Below are 6,798 nucleotides of genomic sequence, written 5' to 3'. Positions count from 1 at the left end.
GGCCCGCGGGCTGTTTCCAGGGCCCAGGCTCCCGGGAGCTGCTCATCGGCTTTGGCAGGGCAGCATAAACGTCACGTCCCTGCCTGTTCCCGGCCCGAAGCGATGCCCGCGTGTCTCCCATTATGTAAGGCATAGCGTGTACGGGAGCTGGGAGGCCTCGGGCTCGCTTACGCACTGTGAATGACAGCTGCAAAAATGAGACAGGGACTATTTTTAAATCTCCCCCCCTCCTCCCTCCTTTGCCAGCTCTTCCCCGCAGCCCCAGCCAGGCTGTGTGGATGTCCAGTCCATGGGGGCAACTGGTACTGCTGGGCTCTGCCGAACTGGTCCTGAGCAATGCTTTGCACTGCCGCAGAGGGACACGCAGCGCCTCAGGACGGGGCTGGTGGTACCCGGAGGACACGTCCTCTTCCAGCCCTCCTTGCCCATCAACAGTCCCCTGACGTCCTCTCCTTCACCTCTCGAGGCCCTGCTTGCCGCAGTGCCCTTTCCTCCCCCCAGCCTCTCCCTGTAACTTTAGAAAGGTCATTCTCTCCTCCTTGAGCCGCGGGGTTATTGCAATTCCTTGGAGCAGAGCGGAAGGGATCTCGAGGGGGAAAAAAACTACCTTCTTCTGCGGAAACGTGATACCCCAGAACCACTCTGTCCCTCAGAGCGAGGGCAAGAGACAGATGGTCTGGAGCAGGGGGACTCCGTAACATCTTGTCTCCCACTGAATGCTGCTGGCACGGGGACCGGCAGGGGAGAGACAAGGCAGGTGAGGAGCTGGCTAAGAGAGAGGTGGTGTTGATCGCAGGGAAAGGATAGTTGTCAAAAATGGCACTGTTTTGCCCCAGAGTGCTGTAAGACGTGTGCCCTCAAGCCGGAGCGATGGAAGAAGACAGGTAGTGGGTCGATGCTGCCCATGTGCTGCCAGTTTGGCTCTGAATAAAGACACTCAGTTCAAGGATAAGCCCATCAAAGAATTGTCTGGAGAGACCAACAAGTATGATGTACCCCTTCACCTGGCATTGTAGATGCTGCTCTAGACATCCCTCCTCAGGAAGGATGGAGCTGACTTGCAGCAGGTACAGAGCAGGCTTGTGAGTGGCCATTGTGAGTGTGCAGCTTATTTAATCTAAAACAGGAGAGGCTGAGGGGAGACAGGATCCGTGCATCATAAATACAGGCTAGGACAAAAGTCTAATTTGTTCTCCTAGAAGCTCATCTGGAACAGAAATATATTTAGACTTAAAATTAGAAAGAAGTTTCTAGCCAGCCATGGTATAAACTTCTGCGACAGCCTGTCAGGCTGGAAGGTGGGCAGAAGCAGCCTAATTTGGTAAGAGATCCAGCCAGCTGGTAGTCACTGCATGGCAGGAGAGGAGGGAGCCCAGAATGAGCCATACACACGTCTGAAATAAAGCTTGCAATCAGGTCCCCAAGCTGGTCCCCAGAGGGATTGCTACAGAGCTGAAACCTCAGTGCATTGCATCTTCTTTAGATTACACGTTATTAATCTTCTGCTTCAGGGTCCCCCCAGATCTTTGAAGAGGCAAGGAGGAGGTCGCCTCTTTTCAGCTGGGTTTTTAGGAAATTCTTTAGTTTCCTTCATCTCTGTAACCTCTCTGGCCAGGGCTAGCCACAGGGTTGGGGTGAGGCAGGGGGGAGGAACGGGGCCACTCCTGCTGCTCTTAGTCATGCTTTGGGTGTGTTGGTTTGCCTTCCTCACAGGCTCAAGACAAAGCCAGCTCTAGGGCCAGGAAGGCATTTCCCTCCAGCTGGGTGTGCTGGGGCAACCGGGGGAGCTGGAGCTGGAGTTCACTGTGGGAAGCAGTGCCCTTCTGGGCGTCCTTGGCCGCGTTTTCGCTGTTGCAGGAGCTCGGGGATGCTGGAGACACCTTTGCTCTCTCTCCCACTTTCTCCCTCCGCTCTGTTTGCATCTTCAGGCTTCCGTGGAGCCTCACCACGGGAACTGAGAGGGTGCCTTCAGGCTGAGGTGGTCAGGACGTTCCCTGGGTGGTCCCTACGTGTCCCGACTCGGGCACTACGCTACGGCGCGTGCAGGTCGGAAGGACAGGAGTCAAAAGTCCCGGGCCTTCGTTTCTGCACGGCGTAGGAGCCCACGTTACCACGACAGGCTCCTCAGCCTTGCGACCAGCCGCCCCAGCTATTTTTGCCCCCTCCAAGCCCTCCTCAGCGCCAGCGGCGGCTGGGCAGAGCCGTCCTGAAGCGGGAGCCTTCGTTAGGGCTGCGGCGGGCTCCCTTCGGGAGGCTGCGGAGGGCTGTCAGCGGACAGCGGGTCCCTCAGGCAGGAGGGCGAAGGCTGCCGCCTCCAGACCCCCGATCTTCTCGGAGGTTGCTCCCGGCCGTCCCGCCCCAACCCCTCGGCGCGTCCCGACCCCTACCCCGCTTCCTGGCCCCCCCAGCGAATCCTCGCTGTTCTCCCTCCCCCCTGCAAAGCTTCTCCCGGTCCGCCGTCGGGCTGCAGGGACCGGGAAGGAGCCGTGGCCCGGCGCCGGACCGGAGGAGGGAGGCAGCCGGCCGCTTCCCGCGGCGGCGGGACGAGGGGCAGCCGGCCGGCCCGCCAGGGCGCTGAGGCGGCGGGCGCTGCCCGGCGCGGTGCGCGCTGCCGCAGCGCCTCCTGGCGGCGGCTCGCGGAACGGGGGGAGGCCCCCGACGCCATTTGGGGCGTCGCGGCGGGGAAGCGAGGTTCGCTGGGCGGCCGCCGGCCGGGCTGGCGAAAGCCCTGCGGGGACTGCTCGCCCGGCGGCGCGGGGCCGCCTGTGCCAGCCTTCCTGCTGCCTGCCGCCGGGGGCAGGCTGGGCCGCGCCGAGCAGGCACCGGCAGCACCCCAGTTTCTTCACAACTGGGCGTAGGCATCAGGGCTGGGATTAACTGGGGGGGGGACACACAAAGGGCTTGAAAGGCCTCCCTTTCCCCACGAGCAGCCCTGTCCGTAGCACGCACGTCTCCTGAAGGCTCAGGACGCCAGTGACGCTGGGCAAGGGGCAGCGAGGCACCCTTCCCTGAGCTGCGGCGACCAAACACGCAGCCACGCCATGCCTGTGTGGACAGGAGAGCCGGTTCCCAGTGCCTGCAGCCACAGGCTGGCGTCGGTTTGATCCCACCGGGACTCGAAGGCATCATAAACGCAGAGCAATTTCTCCCCTCAAAAACACAGGGACTGCAAACAGCCGAACGCTCCAGCAGCGCCGCTCAAACGAGCGTCCCGGCCAGCCACCTGCTCCCCGGACACCAGGCAGGTCCAGCATGTCACCTTGGCCCAGCCTGAGGGCACGGGCCGGTGCCTTGGCCACGCTGTTGGGCACCGTACGGATCCCTCCTCGCCCGGGCAGTGGCACCCAGGGGCTCTCCCCAGGCCCAGGCTCTGATGGAGACCGGCTTTCTGCCCAACTATGAGGCCGCCTCCCCTCCCAGCGGTGCCACACCGCAACAACACGACGTTCGTCCCTTCTCAGGAGCCATTTGAGGTCAGCAGGCCTCGGTAGTACAAACAGTGAGATCTCCTTGGGGTGAAGGTACTTGCAGGTCCTGTGTCCTCAGCTCTGTGAAAGTCCCAGATTCACCGATCCTGATGGGACTCGTGCTGCACGAGGCAGCGAGCGTACGCGACAGCTCCTAGCTGCCAAGAAGGGACCTGCAGCAAGTCCCCAAACCTTGTGTCCTGCTGCAGGCCTGCAGTCTTGTAGCTTGGTGAAGGCAGCCTGACCTTCAGGATGGGAAGGATTTGGAAATGGCACCTCTTCCAGGGCTGCAGCAGTGTCCCAAGCACCCTTTGCTTGATAGATCGAGGAAGTACATGAATCTAGGAGAATGGGAGGAGGCTACTTCTCCTCAAGTTACGTGTTTTATGTTTAAAGATAGCATATAGAGCCTTAGGAGCAAACAAAGCAGCCAGCAGGATAAAAGGAATGCAGTGGCTGACTGACGACAAAGACTGAAGCTGGCTGAAGCAGCTGCTGTTTGGGAGCCACAGGCAACGTTCTCAAGCACAAGTGTGCTGAGAAGCACTGTGGCACGGGGTGCACCCACAGCACAAGGTCTGGGGCAGGGCAGCGCAGGTGTGTGGTCTATTGCCACCACACTGCCACGATGGAACGCACACATGGATCTGGCTTGCTGCTTCAGGGCCCAACCGGGGCCGGGGTGGTGAGCCTGCTCTCACAGGCTGAAAGAAAATTTCAGGCTTAAAGCATTCAAGAGCCAGTTTTGACCATAAACTTGCGATCAAGCACAGGACAGAAAAGGTACTTGAACTCACCTCTTGCCACATCTGGAATACTACCAGCACCTCTCCTCTCTGCTCTGCCTAACTACCTCCCAGCCCAGCCTCTTCTGCCTCCTGCACTTTCCAGAGGGGAGGAAGGCTGGTCCCATGTTGCCCTTTTGCAATTACCTAAACCACCAGCTTCTGGCTTGACTCCCTCACAGACAGTTTGCCCCTCGTTTCCTTCCACTGCCCTCTCACTCCTCAAAAGCTTCTTCAGATCTCATGTAGGAACACTGATCTTCCTTCCCACCTCCCCTCCCAGCATCACAGGCTAGACATCTGGGGCAGGTCAGAAGACAGCCTCTTATTCTAAGGCCTCTAAACAACTGCATCTCTAGCCCCTCTGTGTCCCCCCCCTTCCAGGGCAGGAGAGGGGCTCCAGTGTCATACCGCAGGCAGAGGCTGTGCTGGCTGGTGGGTCTGGTGTATACACAGGGTCTCCAGCAATGTTTCACCCACATTCATGAGCTGGGACTCCCATCCTGTTGCAGGTCTTGCTACTTACTTCCCCAGGCACACAGTGGGCTGCATCTCAGCTTTGCACGTCAGCAGAGAAGGTGTTAGCCTGCTCTTCAGTCGTCTCCATTCCTTCTCACTTGAAGAATCACACAGGGCTGCAATGCCATGGGATGCCTGAAGGGGAATTCAGGGGCAAGGGGAAGTTGAAACAACTTTTGCAGCCTGGTCACCCCACAGATTTAGCCTCTCCAAGCCCAACAGTCTCCCCAGCTCTAAGGGAATTGTATCATTTGAAAGCCACATAAGACACTTAAAATATTTTCTCAATGGCCATGTCTAGCCAACAACCACAACCAACAGCAAGCAAAAACCCAGAAGAGTTTGGTGGATGCAGCTCTTGCACATTTCTCAACCAAGGCATTCCAGTTGCCACGGAAGAACACTACAAACAGAACAGGAGCCAGATCCTTTCCCCGCTCTTTTGCAGATCTGGTGTAGCCAGGAGGAGAAAAAACAAGTATAAATGCATTTGAAGTCCTGAGGTCAGCAGATCCCCCCAACACACAACAGGAAGGAAGTTGAGTAAGAGGTTGCCATTTTTTCCATTGCCATCTTTCAGATCACTAATGGCTGCAAATAGGAGAATTTCCTGAAGGGAACTAGCAATATAATATGCAGAGTTGGCACATTTATAACCTCGCTTCCCACCCACCCAAGAGAACGCATGATCTCCCTGAAAAGAAGACACTGTATAATAAACATCCGTGCTGCTGCCAGCTGCCATCACAACAAGGAAAAGATAGCAAATATCCTCCACTGATTCTACCTTAAGGCCACGTAACACAGGAATGATACATCCAAGACATCCTTGTATCCACTCAGTTTCTACTGCAATTCCTTGTTTTGGCCACATCAAGTCCTCGACCTTCAGTACATGGTACAGGTCAGGCCCCTCCCTCTAAACAGGTCAGGTTTTAGCTTTTATACACAACTTGCCTGGGTCACTCATCATCCCATGGCTCTGGAAGACAGCCAGAGAAAAACAACTAATTGACACAATTTCTTCCTTCTGCAAAACCATATGAATATTTCATAATCTGCTATGGTAGGTTGCAGGTAGTCATTTTCATACATACATTTCAAAATTATACTGCTGAACATCCACATGAGATGCCAATCCAGTCTTCATAGACCTTCTAACGCCTGGACTAGATACCTCTTCCTCAAATGTCAGGAAATGGTCATCAAGTGTCCGTGTAGAAGAAAGCCCTACCTGCAGAGTTGGATCAGAAATCCTATCTTCCCCCCTTCCTCCTGTTTAGAATTTGACTTCCTTCCTACCACCCCCCATTACTAATGATACAAGATACCTTTTACAAAAGCAAAGAACCAACAGACTCCACTTTACTGCAGTTTCCAGATACTCTAAAATATTCCACATAAACTAAAATACCATCAATCTCATCTTCCTTGAGAGCATGCGTCTCAGGTAGAAATATCACGGACTGTAAGAGGCCAAGGAAAGTGAACGCATCCTTTTCTGGAAGCTGTCCTTTCTGGTCAGAAGCAGAGAATGTATAGAAGACATACATTTCTTACCAGGTTGATCTTCACCTACCAGCCCTTGGGGGGGGGGGGGGGGGGGGGGGGGGAACAACCAACCAACCAACAAAAAAAAAAAAACAACCCCAAAAACCCCAACCAAATCAAACAATCAAGGTTTAGGTCAAAAAAAATGGAAAGGAATGGAGAAAGCTGTCTTCTTGGTCAAAACTTATTTACTCTAGACTCTGCATCTTCCCGTGAAAGAAAGAAAACTAAATTCTGATTATTTTGTGGTTGTTGTCAGCCCCAAAGTAACAGACAAAGCAAGGTCCAAGTGTCTGTGGCTGACTAGTTAGTAGTTCTCAGGATTTCTCCCCCTACCTGAAAGGGCTCAACCTAGAGCCACTACAGGACAAATGCAAAACCTTGCAAAGTTTTTGAAATCAATTAATCCAGAAAATAGAAGTGGGGAATTGTATACCTGTTACCAGCACATCTAACAGTTAACATGAGGGAAATGC

This window comes from Harpia harpyja, chromosome 6 (assembly GCF_026419915.1).
Source record: "Harpia harpyja isolate bHarHar1 chromosome 6, bHarHar1 primary haplotype, whole genome shotgun sequence".
In the NCBI taxonomy this organism is placed as follows: Eukaryota; Metazoa; Chordata; class Aves; order Accipitriformes; family Accipitridae; genus Harpia; species Harpia harpyja.
This window is presented reverse-complemented; position numbering follows the sequence as displayed.